Source organism: Notechis scutatus, chromosome Z (assembly GCF_049901735.1).
Source record: "Notechis scutatus isolate UNSWTSFEM ecotype Mainland chromosome Z, rNotScu1.2, whole genome shotgun sequence".
NCBI classification, from domain to species: domain Eukaryota; kingdom Metazoa; phylum Chordata; class Lepidosauria; order Squamata; family Elapidae; genus Notechis; species Notechis scutatus.
Genome location: NC_142025.1, coordinates 77,641,296 through 77,653,512, shown reverse-complemented (window position 1 = coordinate 77,653,512; position 12,217 = coordinate 77,641,296). Strand labels below are relative to the sequence as shown.

The 12,217-nt window shown below is 42.0% G+C and overlaps 1 protein-coding gene across 1 annotated transcript in view; it reads left to right on the top strand.

The window, feature by feature from the left end:
• ZPBP (zona pellucida binding protein) overlaps positions 1-12,217 on the top strand; it is a 52,874-nt gene that overhangs the window by 15,240 nt on the left and 25,417 nt on the right. The gene's annotated exons all lie outside the window — the stretch shown is intronic.

Sequence of the window (12,217 nt, the reverse complement as noted above, 5' to 3'; positions counted from 1 at the left end):
CAGAGCTGAACCAGAGGTCTAGAAAGAACCAAAGGCTTCTGGAAAAAGGTTGGAGAAACGCCACCATGTGGCTGGGGGGAAGGACAGGAGATCTCGCCCTTCTGATGCTGGGTCAGGTCAATCTGCACAACCCTCAGTTTTACAACTGGAAGTAGGACCTTCTATCTCTACTGGGCCACCTCGCCCTGGTATTTGGTCCCCTGATAATTCTTCTGCAATTGAGGATCCAACTACTTTGGGAGACACTGAGAGGTATGATAGGGGGCCTTCAATTGTGGAGGAGCTGCTTCCGCCTCCCCGTAAAAGGGCCAGAGACCTGTTCCTGAACCTTACAATTCTGAGAAAGAGGAAGAGGCTGTTCCAGCTCATTTGGAAGCCATTATTGCCAAGGCTATCAGAAGGGGAGTGGTAGAGGTTCTTGGAGTATCTAAAGGAAATATCTCTGAAACCTCAGATCAATCAGAACCAGACAGGTCCTTTCAGGCCAGAGAAACCTACTCCTTCAGAGACAGAGGTTCCCCAGTGCCTTCGCTACCCAGCATTTCGGGCAGAGCCCTTGAAGATGAGAAAAAAGAATCTGATTTCTCAGAGGATGAGGATATGGCCTCGCAAAGACCTTCCTTTACTGGTATTTTTGATGCACAGAAGTTTAGGGCTTTATTATTCAAAGCCAAGAAAACTGCAAAGCTGGGGCCTGATGAACCAGCTGTAAGACCAGAAATGGTGCCTGTCCCTAGATTATTCCTCAATGTTATACAAAAACAGATGGAAGCCCCTGGTACTTCCTCTTCGCTGTCAGCCAACGAGAGGCGTTTCTTCACCATGGGGCCCAATCTAACCAGCTCCCTACAGGTACCTACAGTTGATACACTGGTTGCGGCTATGGTATCTGCCTCATCCAATCCGGCAGATCCTGAAGAGGCACTAAAAGCTGAGGATAAGTGGATCGAGCAGTCCCTCCAGTGCACTCACCTGGCAGCCCCTTGGGCAGTTAAAGCGGCTTTGGCTGCCTCCTTTTTCACAAGGTCCTCTCTACGGTGGCTTCACCAATTGCAGGAATGTGTCCCTCCATCTGACGTGCGAATCCATCAGGATATTCATAAGTTGGTTGCAGCCGCAGAATTTACTGCAGACGCTACTTTGAATAGTGCCAGGTTTGCCTCCAAAGCCATCGCCACATCCATAGCTGCCCGTAGAATGTTTTGGCTGAAGAGTTGGCAGGCAGACAGTCGGCGCAAGTGGAAGGTGGCCTCTTCTCCTATAAAAGGGGACAAACTGTTTGGCGAGGTCCTGGAGCTGCACCTGGTTGAAACCAGGGAAAAGAAGAAGTATCTTCCTTCTCAAAATTGACGCTCCAGTTTTAGGGCTGCTCCTTCTAACCGTAGATCCTCTTACAGAGGAGAGGGCACTTCAGGGGCTCGGGTCCCAGAGGCAACCCTACTACCATCAAGAACGCCCTCAGGACAGAGCAGCCCCTGACAGACCGCAGTATTCAGGCAAGTGGCCCTTTTGCGGGAGAGGAAGTCACTTCTTCAGACTCTCCCGATAAAGATAGCAGTAGTCCTCCCATTGAGGGCAGATTATCCCATTTGGCTGCCCAATGGGAAACTACCACATCGGGCGCTTGGGTGTTACAAACTGTTAGACAGGGTCTATCCCTCGAATTTCAATCCCCTCCTCCCAGATCTTTTGTACCTTGTTCAGTCTCCAGAATACCGTCTCATAGACAGTTGGTGGAACAAGCAATTCAATACCATACAAAAGGTCCCCATTAACCAACACGGCAAGGGATTCTATTACTGTCTGTTTGTGGCGAGCCATCTTAGATCTTAAAAGGCTCAATAAATTTGTTTTGTACAAATGTTTCAGGATGCATTCACTACAGACTATCTTGGCTGGCGTCAGGGAGGGTGACTTCCTCACCTCTATAGATCTAACTGAAGCTTATCTTCATATCAGAATTTGTCAGTCACATAGGCAATACTTATGTTTCACTTACCAAGGCAAACATTTCCAATACAGGGCCATGCCCTTTGGCTTGTCTTCTGCTCCCGGGGTTTTTACAAAAATTTTGGCAGCCCTGGTAGCCTGTTTGAGGAGTATCCCCATTAGGGTTCAGTGTTACTCAGATGACATTTTAATCCAGTCTAAGAACCATGCCCTAAGGGATCTACAGACCACTATTAACATGTTGCAAGACCATGGATTTTCCATAATACGAAGAAAAGCCATTTTTCTCCTTCCACAACTTTATTGCATTTGGGGGCTAACATAAATACACTTTCTTGCAAAGTTTTTCTTTCACAAGAGAGGATAGACAGTCTGCATTCTATGATTGGGGAGATTGTGAAGGCTTGTTCTTCCACCCTAGCTTCTCTATCCAAACTATTAGGGAAAATGATGTCTACCATCTCCATTGTGCCTTGGGCCAGGCTTCACTCCAGAAAGCTTCAATGGTTCTTTTTGCCTCAGCAACAGTCTGGCAGGAATCATTCAGCTGTCAGGGTTTCTGTCCCTACATCAATCAAGAGGTCATTGTTGTGGTGGTCTTCTCTGGCCTTACATGCTGGACAATCATTCAAAGAACCTTCCCATATAGTCATCACCACGGATGTCAGTCTCTCCGGCTGGGGAGCCCATCTAGACTCGAATTTGGCGCAGGGCCTGTGGTCTCCAATAGAAAAAGGGAAGAGTAATAATAATTAGCTAGAATTAAGAGCAGTCAGATTTGCTCTTAAACAATTTAGGTCACACATATTTCACTCCCATGTCCTTGTCTTGACGGACAATACCACCACCAAGGCTCACATTAATAGACAGGGTGGTACCAGATCCCAAGCTCTTATGTTAGAGGCTGAGTGTCGGGGACTTTGGGCAGAAAAGAATCTGCTTTCTATTAGGGCGGAACACATCTCCAGGAGGGATAATAAACAAGCTGATTGGCTAAGTAGAGCAAAAATTGACCCCCCAGAGTGGAGTATTCCCCCTCTTCTGTTTCAGGTGCTGATTCAGATATTCGGACTTCCAGTGGTGGACCTGTTCTCCTCTCCAACCAACGCCCAACTTCCCAGATTCTTCACCAGGTTCGCGCACCAAAGAGCAGAAGGGACCAATGCCCTGAGGTGCCGTTGGCCTTGGGAGCTGCTGTATGCCTTCCCTCTTCCGTTGTTACCAGAGGTGATTCGGAAGATCTTGGAGGAGGAGGAGGAGGTATTGTTACTAGCTCCATACTGGCCCCGACGTCCTTGGTTTACGGACCTGGTGAACTTCTCGTGCTCCACACCTTGGAGAATCCCTCCTCTCAAAGACACTCTTCTCCAAGGAGAAGTCTCACACCTGGACCCTCAGTGGTTCCAACTGACCGCATGGCAATTGAGCGGAGCGCGCTGAGGAAGCAAAAGATTTCTGAGAAGACCATCCAGACCATCCTAGCAGCCAGAAGGCCTTCCACTAACAGAATTTACCAAGCCACTTGGAAAGTTTTCTGCCAGTGGTGTTCGAAATCCAAGATTTCCCTCATTTCGGCTTCTGTGGCTAACATTTTAGACTTTTTGCAGGAGGGTCTCGACAAGGGACTCCGCTAATACCTTGCATAGACAGGTAGCAGCCCTTTCCTCAGTTTTGTTTTTGCATCGTAAAGGTTCCCTGTCTCTCAATCAGACCATCCATAAATTTTTAAAAGGGGCTTTCAACATAAGGCCATCAGTGATTCACAGATTTCCCACTTGGGATCTTCCCAAAGTTCTAAAAGCCTTAATGTCTCCACCTTTTGAACCACTTAAATCCATAACCTTGTATTTCCTTTCTCTCAAGATGGCATTCCTTATAGCCATTACCTCGGCTAAGCTGATTTTGGAGTTAGCCGCTCTTTCTGTCAAGGAGGGCTTGTGTGTCTTCCATGCAGACAGAGTGGATCCCTCCTTTATGCCTAAAATCAATTCCAGATTTCATAGAGCACAGGAACTTGTCCTTCCCAATTTTTGTCCTTCTCCTTCCCACTCTCTCGAGCGATCGTGGCACACTCTGGATGTACGGAGGGCTTTAAAGACTTACATCTGGAGGACCCTTCCGTTCCACAGGACGGAGGCCCTGTTCGTATCAGTTCAACCCACTTCCTTGGAGTTGAAGGTGTCAACGATGGTGGGCAGGTGGATTAGGGCCTGCATTGCTAAGGCTTATTACTTTGGCTCTTCTGATTCCTAGAGGAGTGACAGCACATTCCACCAGGAGTGCAGTGACAATGGCGTCCTGGGTTACCAAAGCCCCCATTGAGGAGATTTGCAGAGCGGCCACCTGGTCTTCTCTATCTCCTTTTATCCGCCATTATTGCATTAATGCCTTCACTGTGATGGATGCCGCTTTTGGCAGAAGAGTCCTGCAAAGTGTACATGAACACTGATGTAAGTAGGACCAGACTATTGCCCTCCCTGGAATTAGCAGGCTTGGGTATGTCCCATCCTATCTGGATTCACATAACCGTAGACAGGAAAAGGAACATTGGCTTACCTAAATGTTCATTTTCTGTCTATGTGGAGTGAATCCAGCCCCACCCTGGTTCGTCTGGTCTGGGGTGGGCTAGGGAGTGCATTAATGTGTGTCTATTTATATACACTAGTGGAATCACATCTTGTCTGCCTTGATGCTTCGTTGAAAACTGGCTTCAGCTAAGGGGCGGAGCTTGAATTTGAGCAGACTCAGTCCAACTGGTTTAAGCAGAGTTAACCCCATCCTATCTGGGCTCACTCCACATAGACAGAAAATGAACATTCAGGTAAGCCAATGTTCCTTTTGCGTACTATGCTTAGATTGGACTGCCAGTGGTGCAGTTCCAAATTGTTCACGTCCAAAATTTCAAGCCTGGTGCCATAAGGGATTCTATTGTGAGTAGAGAAGTGGAATACTCTTCTCGTGAAATGCCTCTGAATCCATTCGATCATGTTAATGTCCAATTTACTCAGGTGGATGAGCTGTATTCAAGAATTCAAGTCTGGCAAAGATTTTTTTATGCCCTAGTTCAGGGGTAGGGAAACTTGGCTCTTTTATCACTTGTGGACTTCAACTCCCAGAATTCCTGAGTGAGCCATAAAAGTTTCCCCATCCCTGGCCTACTGGTTTTTCAGTTGTGGGGGGAATCAATTTTTGACTTGAATGGGACTTTTTTATATACAAATGTAGGTATATTAAACATTCCCATTCAAGTCAAATATTGATTTTCCCTGCAACTGAAAAACCAGTAGGCCAGGGATGGGAAACCTTATGGCTCACTCAGGAATCCTGGGAGTTGAGTCCACAAGTGGATAAAAGAGCCAAGTTTCCCTACGCCTGAACTAGTTAGCAATACAATGTTACTGGAGAGGAAGCTTCGCAAAATTAGGTTAACGATTCTTAATGCCTTTTTGCCAATGCTGTGACAGTGAGCTCTGGGGCTTAGATCGTTTGAGATGAGTACTCCTAGGTCCTTAACAAAGTGAGGGTCATCTATGAGATCGTTTCTGCCCAACTTGTATTTCATGTTCTGATTTTTATTGCCAGTGTGTAGGACAGAGCATTTATTAGTTGAGATTTGGAGTTGCCAATGGCGCGGCAATTCTGACACATAGTCAAGGTCGCTTTGTAGAGCAGCAGCATTGTCAGTGTTAAATAATAATGTTAAATAATTTTATGTCATCGGCGAAAAGGGTGCAGCTGCTTTTAATATGATCGCATAGGTCGTTGATGTAAAGCAAAAAGAGTGTGGGTCCTAAAATGCTGCCTTGGCGGACACCGCTGTTAACTGATGCCAGATTTGAAAGGGCCCTCCCTATTTTGACCATTTGTTGCCTGTCTGACAGGAATGCAACTATCCACTTCTGCAGGGAAAGGGAGAGGGAATAAAACACCATCACGTCATTCCATCCCAGTTATTTTCTTTCTTGAAGAACTGTGGCATTCTGGGGGAGGGTTTAAAGCAATGAAAGGTTTTTGGAAGCTTGTCCTAAAGTTGTTGCCTTTGCATGCATGCAGAAGGATAGCCTAGAAAGAGCTAGGAGACCTTTGCAGCCTCTAGCAGCCAGCTGATTGGAGCAGAAAGCTTGGAAAGCAAGAAATTGTTGAGGTGGTAAAAATAGCAGCTACATCCAGGAGGCATGGGGAATAGGTCAAGACTATGGGGTTCCATTAGAGTGAGATGATGGAGAGGGTGCTTTAACATTGCCAATTATAAGGGCTAACGATTGTAGGAGTTCTGCATCTGTCATAACTCTGAAACAGAGTTGTGTGTAGTTTTTGAGGCGTCTGTTGTAATTTTGAATAGTCATTAAGTGGCCTGTTGTTTCTCAAAAACTACCTGTATATTTAATCTTACGGCCTTTAATCATAGCATATCAGAGTAATGTTGGTGAGATCAAGAAAATATTTTTTGAACTAAAAGCCAGAATTGGCTCTGCTGAATTTGCAATATATATACATGCACTAGTGCCCTCTAGTGCCATCTTCTTTGCAGCCTCCCCCTCCCCCCAAGTATTTGATTTCCTTGGGCATAGGTATATGATAAATGTTATGTTTGGAAGGAGAAAAAGTTTGTAGCTCTGTATTCTTTACTCTGGATGAGAATTGGATAAGACCCTTACACTTTAATACAGTAAGTAGACAGGAGGGGGGAGTACTTTAATCCTCTTTTTGTAGAAGGATTACAATTGGGGTACAACACTATAGCTGGTCGATGAGCAAAGCAGGGAAAGGACAATAGTACTTCATATTGAGTAAGTGAAAAGCGTAGAAAACTAGGACCATCTCTTGCTTGCCTGCCACTTATAATTACATCCCAGTTTCTTGGATTGAAAATGAGAATAAGAATTTAATCATAACCAGTCAGCAAATTTTAAAAAATGGGAGGGGGAAAAGTGATCTTGTCTTCAAGTAGCATCTATGCATGAATCCTGAGGAAATAGACAACTCACTTTTAAGATACATCTAGAGCAGGGGTGTCCAACCTTGGCAACTTTAAGACTTGTGGACTTCAACTCCCAGAATTCCTCAGCTGAGGAATTCTGGGAGTTAATCCACTAAGTCTTAAAGTGGTGCTGGACACCCTGCTCTAGAGAGGATGTGTTGTAAGTGCTCTATGCTACAGGGTTTCTTTCCCTAAGCACGGGGAACATCTTAATATTGTGATATTCTAGCATCTCAGATTGCAATTAATTAGTGTAATATTAAATGAACTAGTATAAAAGGTTAAAGACTATCAGGAACCACCCTTTGAGGATCTAATTTATTGAATCCATTGTTGAAAATGTCCAAGCATCACTAGTCAGTGAAGTGAAAAGAAGCAAACAATTAATTTTATAGAAAACATCCTACATTCACGGGTATTGACCCTAGTATGCAAGAAAGTTGCCGAAGTATATAATTCTTTGTTTGGTTTTTTTTTATTGAAAAATGAACATTTTGGGGGAATTTTATTTCTGGACTGAAAGCAATTTTTTAAATTTCTATTATTCTGGCACAGTCCAAAGAGCTCACTTTAAACTATAAAGAAATAAATGACTGTTCTTTTATGCTAGTTTTTTTAAACAAAGTAACCCAGAATTAAGTACTTCTCTGTATATAGAGCTTTATTACTGTGTGACCTTGCATTCAAAAATTAGGTAATGAGTGACATGGGAAGTTTGACTGTCAACACTAATGTTATAGTTTAGCTGACATTTTAGATTTTACCATCTTTAAATTAATCAGTGATGGCTACTATTTTATTTCTGCTTTACTAGTTTTATAACTTCAATTGACTTCTCTGCGGTTTATTTATTATTTTGTTGATGTTGAAAATCACTTTAAATATAATTTCACTATAAACATGCATTTAAAAATTTAAAATAAAATAAACTCTTTGCATTCCTCCATTTCTTTTGCTTATACATTTTCAGTCACTTGAAATGTTCAACTGAAATAGGATTGACTTTTTAATTATATTTTTTGATTCTCACTATTCAGAACATGGGATAAATGGCCATAAAAGAGGAAACTGTAACAACTGTAAAGGTAGCTTATGTGAGAATAAGTAATATACATGTTTTGCTGAGGTGAATGAATAGTACCATACTGCAATTGAATTCTGCAGCGTAGCACGACAAGGCAAACATCTTGATTTCATTGTCCCAGAATGAATTTTAGCATTGTATTGGCAAGTTTGGTTTTTGGATGTCAGTCAGGCAAGTACTGTAGTGTTACTTAGAAAGAGAGAGATATTTTGGAATGCTTTATTTTCGTATATTTTTTATTTAAGTAAATGTATTTTACTGGTTTGAAAAATAATCATTGTATAATATTTTTGACTAGTCTTTTTTTCATCAACATTCTTTAGCTAGTTTAAAAATAAAATTAGGTTTTAGTGTAAAAATCTAGCTTTTAAAGATAAATAGGCTCTGTTCAAAATTTGAGTTGTTTGCAGAATTGGAGTTAGGATGTTATAGTATCTGCTGTTATTTCCTATAATCACTGATGATTCTAAAACCCTGACCACACAATACTCATAAAAATCTTGTTGAGAATGTTGAATAGATAAACCTTGTACTTCATTTGTAGAAAAAGTGATGTTACTGAAATGTCTTGTTATTTAATTTTAAAAACAAATAGGAACCTGAGAATTGAATCATGGCAACTGGACTTATTTTTTGGTTGAATCTACTTATTGAAGTAGCTTCTTCAGTCTTCTGACCCATAGGATATTAAAACCAATACTCCATATCTAATCGTATAAGGAGCAAGAAATAATGTTGCTGATCCTGAAAGTTCTAGGAAAAACAAATTAGCTGGATCCTTTCCAGTCTAGATTCAGTTCATACATAGATTGGCACGGAGGTACTTTTGTTCCCTAAAGAATGTAGTAGGAGAGAAATGGAGAATACAACTTGTTGAAATTCTGGATTTCTCAATGATTTTTGATACTGCTAAGAACAATAATCTTTTGGAGACTTCGTGCTTCGAACATTGGAGATGCTACTTTGCTCTTACTTACTACTGTGAAACAATTATTATTATTTAGCATGTGATGAGAACATGACAGAAGAGAAGTAAACATACACACATAGTCCATGTAATTATAAGTAAAACTTCTATGGCAGTGGCTTCATAACTGGATGTCCAGTTCAGCTATTCAGGCGATTGCCTCTGGCATTGCTTCATGCAGATCTTCTAGGAAATCAGAGAATCACATTGTGAACAAATTTGCACACTATGTTTAATAGTTTGCATATCAGCAGCATAATCAGAACAAGGGAAATCTTTTCATTCCCTCTGATACAGGGCTAAGGCACTTCTTCCAGAATGACATCTAATTTTGTTCAATTTCAACCAGACAAAATGTGGCCAGTAAAACCAGGTGGTTTAGTAGAGGGATTATCTTGGACCATTCCTGTATCCAGGCATTCTCTGGGTTAAACTGGGTAGATGTTAAATAAATAGATGTTTTCCAAGCTGGCCTATGGGGTTTCAATGTTGTGATTGGCTGTGCATTGTCCTGGTGAATAGGCAGGACCTTGTTCAGCATCTTTGACCATAGCTGAATGAGAGCTTGTTGACGTCTAATGTGAAGTGATATGATATTGCTAAGGTCAAATAACCAGTGCATAGGAGTGTTATGCAATGTGCCAGAGATGATACACATTGTCTAGCAGAGTTGGATATCAACATTTTGGTATGGGTATTATTACTATACATGTAGACACAATTCAACTGTGTAATAAATCAAAGCCATGGAGCTTAGGAGGTTAGCATCAACACCCCATGGTGTTCCAGCCAGTCTGTTCAGTAAATAGTTGTGACTTTTCAATTTTGCTACTGTTTTTTCTAGGTGTTGCTGGACGGTTAGTGATCTCTCCAGTGTTACTCCTGTACTTAAGGGTACTTCAGGGAATTACTATATTATAAAATATAGTTCTAGACTTCACTGAAGGCTGGTAATTTATATAGCTATTGCTAAGGTAGAATGTGGCTACTTTTGTTTTTGTTAGGCTTGGTTGGAGATACCATTTTTTAAAGTAGTCATTCAGCTTTTGAGAGAAAATGTCTTCTGCATCATTGAAGTTGGTTTGTTGGACTGTGAGAATGATATTATTGGCATAAATAAATTTAATAAATAAATAAGTTTCAGGCAGACTATGGATGAAAAAAGAACAGAGGATAGCACTGGTCCTTGTGGAAGTCCAACTTATGATGTCTGCTTCTATTGAATTCGGTGAAAACTTGAAATAACTTGTTACTCAACATGCTGTCAGTCAAGGCAGTGATGTTACAACAAGGTACAACCTTTATTAATTTGAGGAGAAGTCCTCTCATCATCATCATAGGCTGCCGAGAGGTCAAGACAAACTGAGAAATTTTTCATTTTCCTTTGGAATTCATTCTCCAGATAGAAACTTAATGCAAGGACTTCATCCCTACAGTCTTGTCTTGGACAAAATCCAGCTTGTTCAACTTGGATTACAGATTCTATTGCTAAGGCTGCTCATTTAACACAAGTCTTTCTAAACATTTGTAGGTGACACAGAGAAGAGCAATTGGCCTATAACTTTGGGGAACTTTTGGATCCTTTTCTGATTTCAAAATTGCAATTATTTTGGTCTTGAAAATAGGAGACAGCCAACATGAGTATAGTATGGAACTAAAAAAGGAGGCAAGCCAGCATTTAATTGCTGGTCTACAGTTCTTCAGTAGTTCTTGATATATGCCATCAAATCCTGTAGCTTAACTTTTTTGTAAAGAATCCAGCCTCTCTGCACTTCTGGTAAAAGGTGTGAGTATAAAGCATGTGGTAAAAGATCATGCTTCAGTAATCTAAATTCAGATCTAATTTGTCTAGTGAATTTTTGGAAGGCTAAGTCAATCTTGAGCCTGGTGAGATCTGAACTGCCAAACTGCTGGCAGCTGGTGATCAGCAGAAGTAGCCTGCAGTGCTGCATTCCAACCACTGAGCCACCCCGGCTCATTATGCTGGACAACCATGTAATATCTGTGAAAGAAAACTCTTTTCTTAACTTAGATTGAGAAACAGTTATATCAGGAGAGAGACCAGGATCAGTGTCACATTATTTTTGTAATTCTATAATTATTTTTCTGAGATCCAGAAAGCAATATGGTCCTTAGATCATGAACTAAATTGATACTGTTTTCAATGGCAATTGGAACCTGGATTGTTGTTACTAAACTGTGATCATAAAGTACGATGTCATGTTTAATGACAGCATGTCAGGTTTAGTGCTGCCATAAGGCACAATGCCATCATTTAATTACTGAAGTCCTGGCATTCCCTGTTGCTGTTGTAACCAGAGGTGGGCTGCTGCTGGTTTGCACTGGTTCTGATGGACCAGTAGTTAAGATTAGGCGCAGTTCGGCGAACTGGCAAATCCCATTACTGGCTGGCCCTGCCCCTGCCTGTTCTTCGGCCTGTTTTTGGGGCCGTTTTCAGACAGTTTTCAGGGCATGGGGGGGCATTTTCAGGCCATTTTCTGGGCTATAAACGGCCCCAAAATGGCCTGAAAACAGCCCGAAAAACATGCTGAAAAATGGGAAGGGGCAGGGCCAGCCAGTGGTGGCACTTGCACCAACCGGCTGAAACTTACCTCTTCTTTCGAGGTGAGTGGCTGGGAGGTGGAGCTGGGTGTGATGAGTGACATCACCCACCCAGTCACATGACCAACCGGCCACGCCTACCGAACCAGAGAACCAGCTGTTAAAAAATTTGTAGCTCACCACTAGTTGTAACCCCATGCCTGCATGGATCATTAAGTAAGAAGAAGTGGGAGATAAAGAACATGGAAAAGCAGAGGGCTCTCTGAGTAGGTGCTGGGGAGCAATGGCAGCAGGTGGGCTCTGAAGACAGGGGATACTATATAGAGTATAGATCCCAGGAATTTATAGTGGGGTATTGTGGGGAAAAAGCTGTGGGAATGATTTATGAGAGCTAATTGTTCCCTACTGACTTCCTGATTGACTTTTCTGGGACGCTGGTAGGGAAGTTTGTAAATTGTTATTATGTGACTGCAGCTTGCAGTAATGGTTACCTGGGTCATGATGACATGTTGGTGGTGATGCTGCAGCAGCTGCAACTTGTAGACCAGTCACAAATTCCCCTTTTTCAGTTCTGTCATACTTTTGAATGAACTCTGAATGAGTGATTGTAACTCAAGGATTACCTGTAATAGTTTGGGCTGGCTTTATAGAATTAATATTGTTTTATCTTAGG